Source organism: Falco naumanni, chromosome Z (assembly GCF_017639655.2).
Source record: "Falco naumanni isolate bFalNau1 chromosome Z, bFalNau1.pat, whole genome shotgun sequence".
Taxonomy (NCBI): domain Eukaryota; kingdom Metazoa; phylum Chordata; class Aves; order Falconiformes; family Falconidae; genus Falco; species Falco naumanni.
Genome location: NC_054080.1, coordinates 73,126,030 through 73,141,205, shown reverse-complemented (window position 1 = coordinate 73,141,205; position 15,176 = coordinate 73,126,030). Strand labels below are relative to the sequence as shown.

General features: G+C 36.2%; 1 protein-coding gene across 1 annotated transcript in view; it reads right to left on the bottom strand.

Moving 5' to 3' along the window:
• The window catches only part of PRLR (prolactin receptor), a 123,146-nt gene extending 108,241 nt beyond the window's left edge, over positions 1 to 14,905 (bottom strand). Inside the window, exon 1 of the mRNA XM_040579212.1 lies at positions 14,784 to 14,905. The gene's annotated coding sequence lies outside the window, so the exon portion shown is untranslated. The remainder of the gene's footprint in view (positions 1 to 14,783) is intronic.
• Positions 14,906 to 15,176: the final 271 nt, after the last annotated feature.

The window sequence follows — 15,176 nt, the reverse complement described above, 5'->3', positions numbered from 1 at the left end:
CTTCTTATTTCAGCGTGAAAGTATGGAAATAGAAAAATGCTTTTAAAATTACTAATGCAGAGTCTAATCCAAACGGTGTATTAGAATTCTTAATCATTTTAGCTTTTGAAATAGAAAAGCACGTTGGAAAGATTATAAATTGAAGACCTTAGGGACATGGTTTAGTGGTGGACTTGGCAGTGCTAGGTTGATGGTTGGATTCGATGACCTTAAGGGTCTTTCCCAACCTAAACAATTCCATGATCCCATGATCTTGAGATATGTTCAACCCAAATGCCAAACAAAGGAATAAAAAGGGAAGTTTTGATTTTGGCTATGCATTGTACTTTATTTGTGGTCTATTTCGGTACTTTTATATAGGTGTTCAATTGTTCATAAACTTATAATATCTTAACAGCCAAAATAAGAATAACCATGCACATTAAATGTACAGCACTGTCAAAAGAAAAAGAATAACAAACCCAAGAAATTAGTTGTAAATGAATATAAGAACTGGAGGATGTTAGGTGACAGTTTCTACCTTAGTGAGCAACTGTCACTTCTTCGTAAAGACATTCATAGATAATTTAGTTCTATGCAAAAGCTGATTTTGCCAGCAGGCCTCTTGTAGGTCAAGCAGCTGGCAGTTAGTAAAAGTAACCCAGACTGAACCCAAAACGTAACAAGACAATTGGCAGCTGCCACAGTGGTTTATGACTTCTTAAACAAGACTGGAGGAAATAAAGGAAATAGCATAATAGCTCAGAGAAGTAAAACAAATGCTGAATTAAGCAAAAACAGGAAAAGCAAGGAACTGAGAAAATTACAGAACGTGATCAGAACAGCTAACCTGTGAACACTCTGAATGAAGGAAAGCTGAATCTACTGAGTTACACAATTTCCAAGTTCTCCAGACTCCCAGGACATTTAGACAACAGATGTAAGATCTCATTAATGGGGATTATACATCACTGGTGAGTTTTGCAGTTACATATGCAGCTAGTAAGCCTTGTCCATTATATTATGGACGGTCCCAATCCCCAGCACGGCAGTTCAGACAATGGATTTGGCATCCATGGGTGGGCTCAAAGGCTGAGTGAACCAGAATCTTTGGATTGAAAGACTGAGACCTTTCAGCTCTCACTGATCTCAAAACCTCTGTTTAATGGGACCTATGAAGCAATTCTGCATGGTTAATATGCTATTCTCTTCAAAAATAACTCACTTTGCTTAGGAAGGAATGACTCTGAAACATCAATTTACATGAATTCTTACTTGAGAACTTTCTGTACATAAGTTTTCATTCACAATTAATTCTTAGGGTTAGATGAAATTTCTTTTGAAAAAGAACATTGACTTATGATCTTGGTATCTAAAATAAAGACAGCTACTATTATCCAGCCTTTCAAAGACATAATTAGCCATTAGCAGTTTATTGACAATATCACAACAGCATTCACGTGCAATCACCTCATCAACATACTGATGAGTTTGGATTTTAATGACAATCAATCATGAAATTATTTAATTAAAATTACATGTCGAATTCTTGAGTTTTGCTTAAACTCCAGATCCCTTCCTACCTACTTAACTTTCCCGTATGTTCAGCTTACTTCTCTGAGCATAACTTTGCTTATAGGTATACCCTCTATGTGCCAGACTGTGCACTGAAGACTTTTCAAGCTTGCTTCTTTTCCCTCCTGCTGCTATCTACCCTCCCTTACAACTTCTGTTATTTGAGTCCACCGGGCAACCTCACTCCTTGCAAACAGTATAAATGGGTCCAAATCACAGGAATGGCCACACGGCATAGCTGCTATGCACGAGAGAGTCCGCAGCTTTACTGGGTAAGCTCTTCTGGCACTTTTTCTGTCATGCAAAATAGAAAGATGCAGACAGCTCAGTGTTTTCTGTAAAGCCAGTTTTGCACAGAATGTGCTTTCACAGGGGAAACATTGTGGCAGAGGCCCCCAGGCTACTGTGTATCAATTTCATTTTAAGTCTTGTAGTATTTTTCTGTTTCAGCATTCCCATGCAGACAGGTATGGTGCAGCTTGGGCAAGTTTTCTAAAACCTCTGTCAAAACAGGAATGCCTGTTGGGTTCTTTTCAACTTTTGAGCAGGCAGGCTAAAATGACTGGTACAGCTAGGGAAAGTATCCCTAGATGTATGTCCCTGTATTTCAGTCAGGCCACAATTCTATAAAGTATGAGACCATCAAAATTATGGCTATAGAAGAAAGGACTAAAAGCAAGGAAGCAAGCCCCAGGATGGACAAATCCCAGGGACAGAAAAGGCTGGAGATTGTGATTTAAAATACCTACTCTACCAATCCCCATTTTAGCTGTTGGATACAGACCAGCCCTGCAATTCAAGACGAGAGAAATGGAGTGCAAAATCTCTTCTCTGCATTCATAAATATAGTCTGCACAACAAAGGTGTGAGAACAAAAAGGCTTCTTAGCAGGAATATATCCTGCATAGCTGGTTTCAACCACTTCTTTAATACTCTTGTTGGTATTTCTGATTATAACACCGTATCCATGTATCTTTAGGTGCATTATTTCTATATGTTGTTTAACGCCAAATACAAGGTGTACTTAATCGCAGAAAAAAAGAAAAGGGAAAAAAAATGAATTGAGTTTAAATGAAGCAGAAAGAACTGACACACCTTGGAGTTTCTTTTCACCCCTAGAAAGGCTGTTCTCTTTTCTCCACCGCCCCCTTTTTGATTCTGGTTAACTAATTCATCATGTTTCTCTCACATCTAGCTGTAATAAATACATTTTCCATGAATTAGTAACATGCATGCAGTTTCTGGATAGATAAGACACAGAGTCAGTTGGCACTGTGTCTACCTCACTAGTATTATTGCAGCCAAATTTGCTGCTTGAGTCACAGAGCAAGACCACTACTGAACTCAGAAATTACACTGCAAAAGGCTACAGAAAAATGAACAACACTTTTTTTTTGTTCTCAGACTGAAGCCTTAGCCAGTCTAAAAGCTTGTTACTGTAAAAAACATACTGCTTTTGTGCAATGTCTATGACCATCAGTAGGGCTCAGAGATGATAGTACCAGAAATGAAAGACCTGTATCTTCAATACCTGACGATAATTTTGTAGAAATATTTCATTACAGGTAGTAACTGTTACCTAACTTTACGGTACTCCCTATTTTGCTAGCACAGTGGTGAAACTGGAATTAGAAATTACAAATGTACAACTTTAAGCAAATCAAATGCACTGAAAAAGCTTGCTCGGCCAAAAGCCTATGCACAGACCTAGCACCAAATGCAAATCCTGCATTCTCCACTAAATGCAGGTAAGTATTTCTTTGAAATGGAAACACAAACATTTCTGAATTACTGCTAACCCTCTGAAGTCATGCCAAAGAAGTAATAGCCACACACACCTATATAAAGAATACCTAAATACCTATAAATTTAAGGATTCCATTGAGGAAGGAATTTTCCGTATCAACTAAGCAGTGTGTGGGAAAGAACTGTCTTTATCTTACCATGGTTGCAATCAGAAATATTTCTTTGTTGACTTTTACAGAGTTCAACATGCAAACATAAAAATCCTCCAAAAAAGCAATGGAAACAGTTTGACAATCACATCCTTTCAGAAATAAAATGCACTGCAAGTCATTATAATTACAGGAAAAAGTACCTAGTTACCTCTTACATTTTTTGTAATTTTAGTCATTAGCTTGGAGTTCAAAATATCCTACTCATCCATAAAATACATGAAAACCTGGCATCACTGAGGAAACATTTTCTACTTTGCTTTTCTTGAAGGGGGCAAATCATTTGGAAAGAAATACCTTAGAATAAATTAAAATAATCTGCTTAACAAAATACTATAAGCCTATCTAAATAGTAAGCATAATAAAAGGTTCTTTTGTGTTTCCCAATCTCTGTGAGTTTGTTGTATTTCAACTGGAATTTTTAGAAATACTTCAGGAAAAGATTAAGGAGTCTTTGTAACTGCAGAAACTTAAGATACAGTGATTTAATCTTAGACTTAAGAATTCTATATGTAGAATAGTATCACCATATATTATGCTTTATTTAATAGGAAAAATCTATATTTTCCTAGAACTGTTTGTAAACCTTCTAGGGATAGTTCGGTTTTGTGTGTAGTTCCACAACTATCCATTCATTTCCCTAAGAGTCTTTAGCCAGTTTACAGGAAAATTTACTAAGAGGTGAACAAACACAAATGCATGAGATAATTCTTAATTATTATTAATTTCTTGCTATAGTCATGTAACTGAACACTTATGAATTAAATCCATGCCATGGATAAAGTTCAATATTAACATAAATACTGTTATTTCAGGTATACCTTGTCAGTGGCTGTTATTGACAAGACCTAATTAAAAGATCAATTCATTTAAATTACCTAAAAACAGGGGATGCAAATGTAGTCATTTAGAATGGATATGGAATTTCATAAATCACACCTGAAGTATGGGCTAAGACACAGGTATACATCCTGACAGCAGAATATGTAACTGCAACTTACGGCAAAATGAGCTTCAGTTACTCTGTTCAGTGAAGAGCAGCTGTATTAAACCTGTAGATGACAGTTCACTTTCTGAGTGTCACAAATCAGCACTTTGACAATGCTGAACACGAAAAGTCTTGCTTCCTCACTTTTTCCCTGTTCCCCTTGCTTTTGATTCAGTTCCTTCCTTCCCACCCTCAGTAATGCAGTTTCTCCACCCTGTCCAGGATACAGCATCCATATGATCTCAGGATTGAAGGTTTAATGAGCTAAACAGCTTCTGGTTTTCCCAAGCTAGTTTTCTGACGTTTTAGTGAGCTGGCTACGCTCATGCGCGAGGTAAGCAACACACATATGTGGGAAGAACCAGGAAAAGAGAAACAAGATAAGAGATTTTCCATTCTGCCCTGGAAAGTTGTTAATGTGCCTACATCTATTTCATGTAACCGTGTCTTATTAGCATGTTTTGAAGAGGAAATATAGCCTGTTTCAAAGTTTCAGGATCTGTTAGTATCTGCAGGGAAACAGAAGTGGAGGCAAAAGACTTCCTGTTCAATAAACATAAAAAAAGGTGAACCTGAAGTTTTAGAGAAATCTGTAGGCAGAAGAAACAATCTCAAAAGTATTAGAGGCAACTACGGGACAGCAAAACACAGTCAACTGTCAAGAAAAACACATGCTAGAAAGGTCACTGTAACTTACCTGTCTTGGAACAAGGAAGTAATGTTCCCTCAGTAATGAGTCTGACTGAGCTGAACTTGGAGTGGATTGTGTGGCCCCCACCAGGTAACGCTTCCAGAATGACAAACCAGGACTCACCTCACTCAACCAGATGCCTATAGCTCACTCAGCCTGCAGCTGAGCTCTGTAGGGTCCCTATATGGTTAATGAAGACAGGCTCCTGCAGAATGTGACTCACCTGTTTTAGTCAAAGGATAAGACAAATTTCTCTGAGACGTGCCCATTTTTTCATGGACTGTAAGCAAGCACTCTGTGCAGGCTGTTGTAAGTATCCACAAGAACTGCAGTCGCAGTAATGCGGGAGGAAGTTGAGGCACAAACAGCAAAACCTCCCCCCCCTCCAGCAATATATGTACAGAGTAACGAAGCATCATCACCACAGACAACTGCAAACACCCTCCAGGGGCACATCTACAGACACTGAATACGTCACTCGTGTCTGAGTACAATACCCAGTCTGTCTCCATGAGACCCCACTCTTCTCCCCTAGCCAACATAAAAGTAATGGGACACTTCTGTTCAGCTTGATGAACTTCAGATTTGCACCTAAGCTCTGCATGAGGCATGGGGTTATACTTTCTTTTAATAAAATAGTAATGAAGGACTGAGGATGGATGTAAAAATTAAATATTGTCACAAGAAATAAATACAAGCTGTAAACCCAACACACTTTTTATGATTTACGTGGGAAACTTCAACAAAAGAAAGAAAGGGAAGTTCAAATGAAAATTAAAGAAATCACTGCTAGGCAATATTACCTGATAAAATAATTTAACTATCCTTCAGCCTCCCTCTTACATTACATTTTATTGTTGATTATACTCACTGGAATCTTAGGATGAACATTAAGGTCTCTAAGGCAACAAAAATACTGCATCTACAGAACACCTACCTTACATGTCCAATTTAAAAGCAACCTTATTTTTGCTACCAGTTTTGATTAGTAATTTTTGGCAACTTCCACATTCTGTTCAATTTTGCTTCTCTAATCAAATTCATAACCTGATATGTGGAATCACCCACCTGGGGATGAAACAGCAGCCCTGTTATTTATGATTTGAAGGCTGGGAAAGGAAGAGAGAGAATGAAATCGGATTTACAAGGAGCAGCTCAGCGAGCATGGAGGGCAGAACCAGTCTGAAAGTTATGTTTACTAATATTTACTAATTTTAACCAAATAAAACAAATCGTAACAGCAGGCACACAATATACAGACACATGCCTTTATAACCTGTAAAAACAATTATACTTTTTTTCTTCTAATCATAGTATTTAAGATTTTTACTGACAGAAAAGAATTTCATATTATTAGGTAAACTGTTTACTGTAAAATGGCACAGATGATACCTTTTATAAATGAAGTATTACTTAAGCTATTAATCCATTTAATTTTCCTAATTTCATCGCACTGATGTGTGGAAGGATATGCTAACAGCTTGCAGTTTAACTTCCCCTGTCAATCAGGCCAAGGTCAGGGACATACACACCTGTGAGAAGAAACAGATGAGGGGGCTAGGTGGGAGAGAAACATTTACAGTTTTAGTTCCAAGGACGGACTAGAACAATGCTCTTGTTTTTGACAAATTCTTATAAATATTTTGCTTTAGACAGAAACACCACTCTTCACTTTCTATTATGAAATCTGCATGGAGAAACTTTAAAAAAATCACTATTTCCTTAGTAAACATAGGGTACTATTTTATGTGAGAGATAGATGAATTGAATGTGCTGGCAGACAATTTTGTTTCCTGAAGTGCTTTAGAACAGAAATGATGGCTTTTTCGTTATGGTAATGGCATAGAGATTTTTTGAATATGTGCAATTACATAAATTTTGGCTTTGACACATGCAAGGGCTATTGCACTGTACTTGGAAATCTGTTTATAATGAAAATTCATGTAATTTGTTTTTTTCTATGTCTGACAAGATCTACTGTCTTGTATTGATGTTTTCTTTTGTCATGAAACAGACCACAAAACACAACCAAAATCCTTCTCTGAATCCCCTTACCTCTCCACTCAATAAAGAAAACACAGCAAAATAATTTCCAGAAGGCTGTAATCAAGCCAAAGAGTGCTATACAAAGGAAACTTTCTGCACGAAGGTATTGAAATGTAACGATAAAGGGTGCATCCAGCACCAGGCTAAAATCTAAGTTATCTTTCCCAGATACTCTGAGTTTGAAATAACAAAATGGTGACTGTGTGATTCATCATTACTTCAGATCTGAAGTACTGCTAAGCATGCGAAATAAGACTGAGCATGAAAATCACTGTACCATTTAATGCAAATAATCTCAAACCCTCAGAGGAAATGTCTATATCTTTAGAAAATACCTAGAAATACAGTGGATATATAGTGAAATATCCTATATGACATCCTGTATGATATTACTGTCTTAACATTCAGTATATCTAAGACAAAATTATCTAATGTTTGATTGCTGTAAGATTAAAAAGTAAAGCAAATAAAAAAATGAAAGGGAAGCAGTCAGATCAGAATTCTAATGTTTTAGAGTCACATAGGTATGAGTATGACCTGTCAATGTATGTTTTGTGGGAGGAGGCTAGAACTTTCATCATGCATAGTAGGGACAAATTAATAATATTTTTGCAGGTGTACTAAGAAATGTAGTTATGCAATAGATCATACATGTTTCTACATTTTTTTCCTGATACCTTGAGTCACTGTTTTATACTTTCAAGAAACTGAGAAGACTATGAAAGGACAGGATTTCCAACATTAAATAATAAAAGGTCTGCAGACAAAGTTACAAGGGAAATATAGGACTATTTTTTTCTAAATATTTATTCATTTCCTGCTTTAATCCTCCTCTCATTTTCTAGATGTTGTAGCGATCCTGAATACTCAAGAACATAGCCTAAAGAGACCAGGGGATGAAAGATACATCTGTTTGCCTAACTGTGATTGTGGTTGTTCAAACACTACAGTGCTCCATTAAATACTCTGTCTGCTTTGATAGATACAGAGTTTGTAACCTAGACACTTGAAAGAGAAATTCTGGGGAAAAAGGAAAAAAAAAAGAAATAAAAGTGTGTGTGTGTGTCAGAAAAATAACACATTTTCTCTTACTATCTCAAGCAAAGAGGAATATAGTGGGAGAAACAAATGACTAAGTGAGCTAACTGGAAGAACCTCCAGCCCCACCTCCACGAGCTCCAGTGTATCAGATATGCAGGTCTGTGCTTTGTATCTGAGCTCTGCTCTACAACCAAGAGAACATGGACAGACTTAATTTTCACTTTGAAAATCACATTAGCAAATACAATTTCCTTGATAACTGCAAATCAACTACTTGTACATATACTGGAGATGCAATCAAATGTGCCTACTAAAAAAGAAGCACCCCCTTCTCAAAAAATGAGGCAGAAGAACTAGAATGTAAGAGAGTATTATCAGAGTTCATATGGACTACACAAATCAAAAACATATCCATACTAGTAGTACCGATTTCAGTTCTAATAATCACATATCAAAAAAAGAAGAAAACAGCCAGAATACAAAAATAACAGAAGGAAGTTCAGACAGGAATTTTAAATGTAATGTTAAAAACATAGAAAAAACTACCATAAAAAAGGGAAAAAACCCTCCTGGACAGTAATTTAGAAAGGAGATGACTATATGGGCTTATAGAACAACAAATGACGTAATGAAAATAAATGGGGCTGCTGTATTACTCTAAAACCAAGAAAGAGTAAATTCAAAATTGAGAAAAATAAATGCTTAAACCCTCTTTTTTCTCAACCTTGAAGTTCTTGTTTTGTTTACTATTGGGACTGAACATCAAGGTCTTCAGATATCACACAAGCCTCCTATCACTGTTACACATAATAAGCTGTGTATTAGGAAACATTAACATCAATCAGTAGTCTGAAAGCCTCTTCCTTCCCCTTATGATATACCCAAGGTTCTCAACGCACTCCTGACACAGTTAGATCCTCTCTCTGAAACTGTATCCTAAATTTTACCCAATTTCTCCATCCTTGTTCAGGCAGTATCCATCAAATCCTGACTATTAAAAGACACTGTCAGCGACTTGTGTCATTGTCAATCCATGGCTCGCTCTCTTCCTTTTCATGCTATCAGTCTTTCCTACCATTCTCCCTTACCCAGCAGCAGTAGGAAGTAACTTTCCTTCATTTTCTTCATCCAACTCACAGAGCACTGTCTTGGCACATAATTCAAGCCTCACAAAAACAGCAACTGGGAGAACCTGACATGGAATTTTCTTTATTAAGCTGATTATTCTGTAAATGCAACAGATTCTTGCCTTTTTGCCTAAAGAATGGGTTACCAACTCCAATCATAGGCTGAATATCAGAAAAATGAATGGTAGCTTTGATACAGTACAGCCATTTTTATGTTCTTGCATCTGAAATGATTTAAATACTTCATAAGGAAGCACAACAACTTTGTGTTAACAGCCATGTACCTCAGTATAAATCCTAAGCAACAAGCACTGAAATAATCATCAGCTTGGATGTGGGCCTGTTAATACCCTTAAAAAACAGAACTGGTAATCCAAGTGATCCTCTGCGTGTTTTTCCCAGCCAGCCTGAAGGTCTGTTAACAGGACAAACATTATTATTTCCAAAAGAATGTTACATTGCTCAGTGGACACATCATTAGGCTTCACTTGGGTTTTATCAAGATTGCAGACTGGACATGGAGGCACCAAAGAATGTTATCAAATCAGTTGAATCTGTTTTCTCAATTTTTCTAGTAACGATTTTTTTTTATTTGGTTCTATCACTTATAAAATATTGAACTGAAACCCTGATGCTTTCAATAAAAGTAGTAATGGAAAACATGCTTGTTCTGCGTTGTTTCAGTAAATAATCTGGAAAGGTGCACAATACTTACCAAGAGATCAAAAAACTAAACAGGCACTGAGGCTTCCCTAAAGGCCTCCTTTCTTAAGGTGTTTGACAATGAAATAATGATGTAGTAAGTTGCGCATTGCTGGCCAGTATTACACAGCTTCCACAAGTTATGAAGCCAAACCACCTTGGTCCTGAAACCCCAACCCTAATTACAGACAGAAGACAGCTGCTAGAGACACCCTTCGCTTCCCTGCAGCGCAGAGCTACAACTTCACCGTGTTGCACCTCTGCAGAAGCCTCCTTGCTCTCTGAGCTAAGACATGGACAGGTGTAGAGTAATGAAGCTGGGTTAATTAGCATTGATAACATACAACTGTGGACAGGCTTCAGGGGTGGTGGGTTGGCCGATGTAGATGAGGTGCAGTGTGGCTGGTTAAGTTAAGAGGCAGAGCAGCCAAAGAAGAAGCAGAGAGGAGAGATGAGGAGAAGGCAGCAGATGGACTGGCATGAAGAATATGTTGGTATGTGACAGTAAAAGACCTTGTTGCAGCTGGCTAGTTTGGAGAGTGCTGCGAAAATTTGAGTTGTATATTATCAATGCTAATTAACTCAGCTTCATTCCTCTACAGACAGGCACAGGAGAGGGCACTCAGCTACTGCTCACTACTTGCAAGCCATTTGCTGTCTTCTGGAAGATTCAGTGAGCCATAGGGGAGCATCTTAAGCCCAGTCCAGCTTGTACACTGCTTTTTGTATCACAGCAGGCCTCAGCAAAATCATCTTAAATGTGATTAACTACTGCTACCAAACAATTTGAATTTAGGAAGGATATGAATCCAAACGTAATGATTACAGTCTTATAATTGAAGTTTTGGTCTGGTTCTCCATCTACTTTTAAACTGGGTTGTAAATTGAAAATCAGTATGTAAACCATACATACATGCAAAAAACCACACAGTGAATTGATTTTGAAAAATATCTGTAGATCTTAAAGCCGACTGCTGTTTCTTTGGTTATTTTTATATACAAAAGACATGTAATACAAATACTAAAGGAGCAAACACAAAATAAAAATGCAGTCAAGCATACAGAGGAACCCATAAATATTGACAAACATTTTGCATCATTTTCTATATAATAAATGTCAATTAGTTTCAGGAAAACAGGGCAAGCAATTTGCAGAAGCATGAGCTACCTCTGACTGGTTGTTAGAGTAGGACCCTCAACTTCCATTAGGTTTATCTACTGCTATTATTGCAGTGACATAAAGATACATACTACAAATGTCTTTAGTTGTTTTGTTCACCAATAGCTCCTGTGGCTGACAATCTTTAACTTAAAACTGATGGATGACAGCATATTTCTGTATGCTTTTTTTTTAAAGAAACCACACATTTGTTGGTTAATACACCCATCAAAAAATCTGGACTTCATAGCCTGAAAAAGTGTGTTCAAGTTTGAATGTTTCACTCATTAAAACTTCTTCAGAAAGTTGTTTATGGCTATTAAGTTACCCTCACAAGAAACTTACTTTTAAATTTATAAAACAGATCAGAATTCTAAAGGTAGATTAGGAAGAAAAATAAGCATCCATAATACAGATCTGTATATATGTGATATGAACAGTGCACCAAATACAAAATACTACAATACAGTGCAAAAGTAATACAATAGTTCATTCTTACAAACACAAAATCTCACAACAACAATGGAATTAATGTACCACAACGTAAGGAGTTATAATGCACATGCAAAGGATTTGAGAACACAGTACAAAATTAATTTGACTTGCACATTAAACTTTTACTTATTTTTATTAAAACTACAGTTGTCTATTACTAAACACTTGAAGTCTTCCACAGCCTCGCTTTTTTCTTGGATTTTGTTGTCAATGTCAAATATATGCCAAATGTGAACATTTCAGTTTCGTAAAACATTCTTCCATTCTATACCACTGTAAGCAGTGATATAAGGTGAAAGATGAAGAAAAATTAGACGTGAGTACTATAGGTCTAGTTCTGTTTTCCTCCTTACTGATACTACAGAATTCATCTGATTTCACGGTAACATGTTTCCAATGACTACTCTTGAATTCATGTCTGAATTTGATCAAATAAATTGAATCTCCTTGGTACAAGGCATTGTGAATACATGGAACAAAGTTACACCCGTAATTTAAAATGGAATGAGAAAATCATATTTGCCAGCACTTTACATTGAAGAAAAGAAATCTACTACATAAGCTGGAACACCCAGACAGATGGTTTTGGGCCAGCACAAATGGTCTGCTATAAATCTACTGCATCATAAATATTGTAGACTTGTTATGCACACACAGATCAGTTGCACAGCACATGCACAGGAGGGCTGACATGCCCTGGATGCATCTAACTCACCCTGTGAGCAGGGAAAGGTTCATCTGCCTATTTGTCCACAAATAACCCAAGTGGAGATACTGGCACAGCTCTGCCTGTTGTTCAGGATTGCAGAGTATCCCAGGAAATGGCAAGGTGGTAGGTAACTGGCAGTAATTTGTTGGCACACTGTTAAAGCAATCAGTTGGTTTAAAGGAAAAACGTTGGATTCTACTTGTTGCTCCCTAAATTAGTGATAACTGGTCAAGGTCATTCATATTAGTGAGATCTAGCTTAAATATTAAATTTAATTTACATCAAACTCCTTATAGAATCCAGACTATTTAACAAAGGCATGGATATTAGTGATTGAATACCAAAGAAAAATGACCATAAAGCTACAGATGGAAGATGCACCATGAGAGAACAGAGATTTATGTACAAACTTAGGAAAAATGCAAGGAGGGGAAAAAGGCTGAGATGCACACAATTAGGAAAAGTATTCAGCTCTTACCTACCTTTAAAAAAAACCTATTAGACACATAAGAAACAGAGGCAGGAGATGAAATCACATGTGATACTAAAGGGACTAAATATGACAGTAGTACAAAACCACCTAAAAACTCAAAGTAAAAAATTAATAATGAAAGAAGGAATGGGAATGAGAAAATTTTGGGGAAGCACAACATATTTCCTAATCCTTTTATTTTGAATATTAATATTCTGTTTCTCTAAGTGTATCTGGATCATAGTGGACTTTTCTCCAAGGACTTAAAGTCACAGCTTTTTGAGCTAACTGCTGCATGTATGCTGACAACTTTGGTGTTATGCTCTTCAATACTTAAGCATTAAATATAATTATATAAGAATTAAATATTTAATTAAATTAAGTATTTTCACTAAATATTAAATGTTTTAGCATTAATAAAAAAATATTTAAGCATTGAATATGCTCTCATCTCGATCTTTTCTATTGTGTTTTACATTGTTAATAAGACTGACATGTTCAGCTCACAGAAGTAGCAAAGTCTTCTGTGTCCACTTTGCTTCATTTCTTTCCCTGATGTTCTGACAGAAGATCTTACCAGGAGAGTGGCAACTCTCAGAACTGAAACAATGAAATCAGGTAAATTTCAAGTTTTCTATAACAGCCTTAAACATGCTGCAAAAATATCTGAACTCTCTTTAATAGGAAATACCTTACACAGAATTTTTCTGTAACTTAGATGAAATGGTAAAAACAGTAATTCTGGGGGGAAAAATAATGTATTTTAAATAATCAGATACAAAAAAAGAAAGAAATGCAGAAGCACTGCGAAAAAAGGAGTAAGATGCCAGAAAAGAATAATCAAAATCTAAAAAATAAAAAAAAAAATAAAAAAAAAAAATTGTTGGCTTTGGCAAGTTTAGATTAACATCTGTAGGAAAAAAAAACCAACCACCAAGAAAGAAAATAAATCACAAAATAATGTTAGAAGTAAAATCACTATGATAATCAGATGTATCTTATTTCACAATGTGCTTCAGTTCCTCCCTTCTCTGTACAAGACATGGGACAGTATCACTACTGAAAAAGGTTCATCTAGCATTATCTGCAGATAAACACTGATTTAATTTTTTAAATCGGCATGTAACATTACAAGGGATACTGAAACAAGAAAAATACAACGGTTAATACATGTGGATTAGCAAAACACAGGGCTAATTAAGAAAGACATCACCTTTGACATTACATGACAATATATAAAAGCACAATAAACTCCAGAGATTCTGCCAAAGCATGTAGAATTTAGTTGCTCATTCAGTCATTCCTATTGATTCAACTAAAGTGTAACATTCTGTATTGTTTTAGAAACAAAAATATTTTAAAGTTTAATCAGAAAACAACTTCTGACAGCAATTGAAACAACTTTCTCAACTTCCTTCCCCACCCAGCAAAAAACAATTAGGCATTTTTCTCTTGCACTTATGTATCTCAGTTCCATTTGGATTTTGACTCTTACAGATAAAAAATAATGGGATGAAATAACATGTGTATATTGGAATGTGAGTTTATTTCAGTGACACATGCATTAATTCTCTTACTAACACACACTGTGCTTGAAAACTGTTGACAACTATTCTGCATCTCAGTGTTCTTTAAACTTTTTTTCTTCTCATTGGGAAATGAACATTTTTTTATAGCGGAATAGCTATGTGAATTTTAGCCAATTTTAAAGCTACAACAAAGATCAACAAGACTTCCAGAGTTCATTATACCTCAGTTACCTCTTCCTCATTTCATAGCTTACAGAAAAACATGTCACATTACTTTCTTTTCTACTACTTATTTTACATAAACATTCTACTTACACAAACGAAGTCTTTTAATCCATCTAACTGGGAAATGCATTCACATGTTAGAAAAATCCAGGTCTGACACTTACATCAGGTATATTACACATATATTTTTGCATATCTCCCTCACTGCTGAGGGACACCTGCACAGTGAAGAAGAGACAGATCTTCTGATCCCTGATAAGGTCACAGAGGCTTAGCTATAATATAGCCTTGCTTAATGCTCATTGGTTTTGCCTACTGAGCACAAGCCTGTTTCCTTGACAACACAGCTGCAGTTGCCACAGCATCCAGAACCACATGTGATGTCCAGGTTTAGGGTATGGCCCAGCTGAAAATCTGTTATTCAATGCTATTTTCTACAAGCCATTGTAGGCTATAAACAAGAAGACTGAAAATCTTCCATTT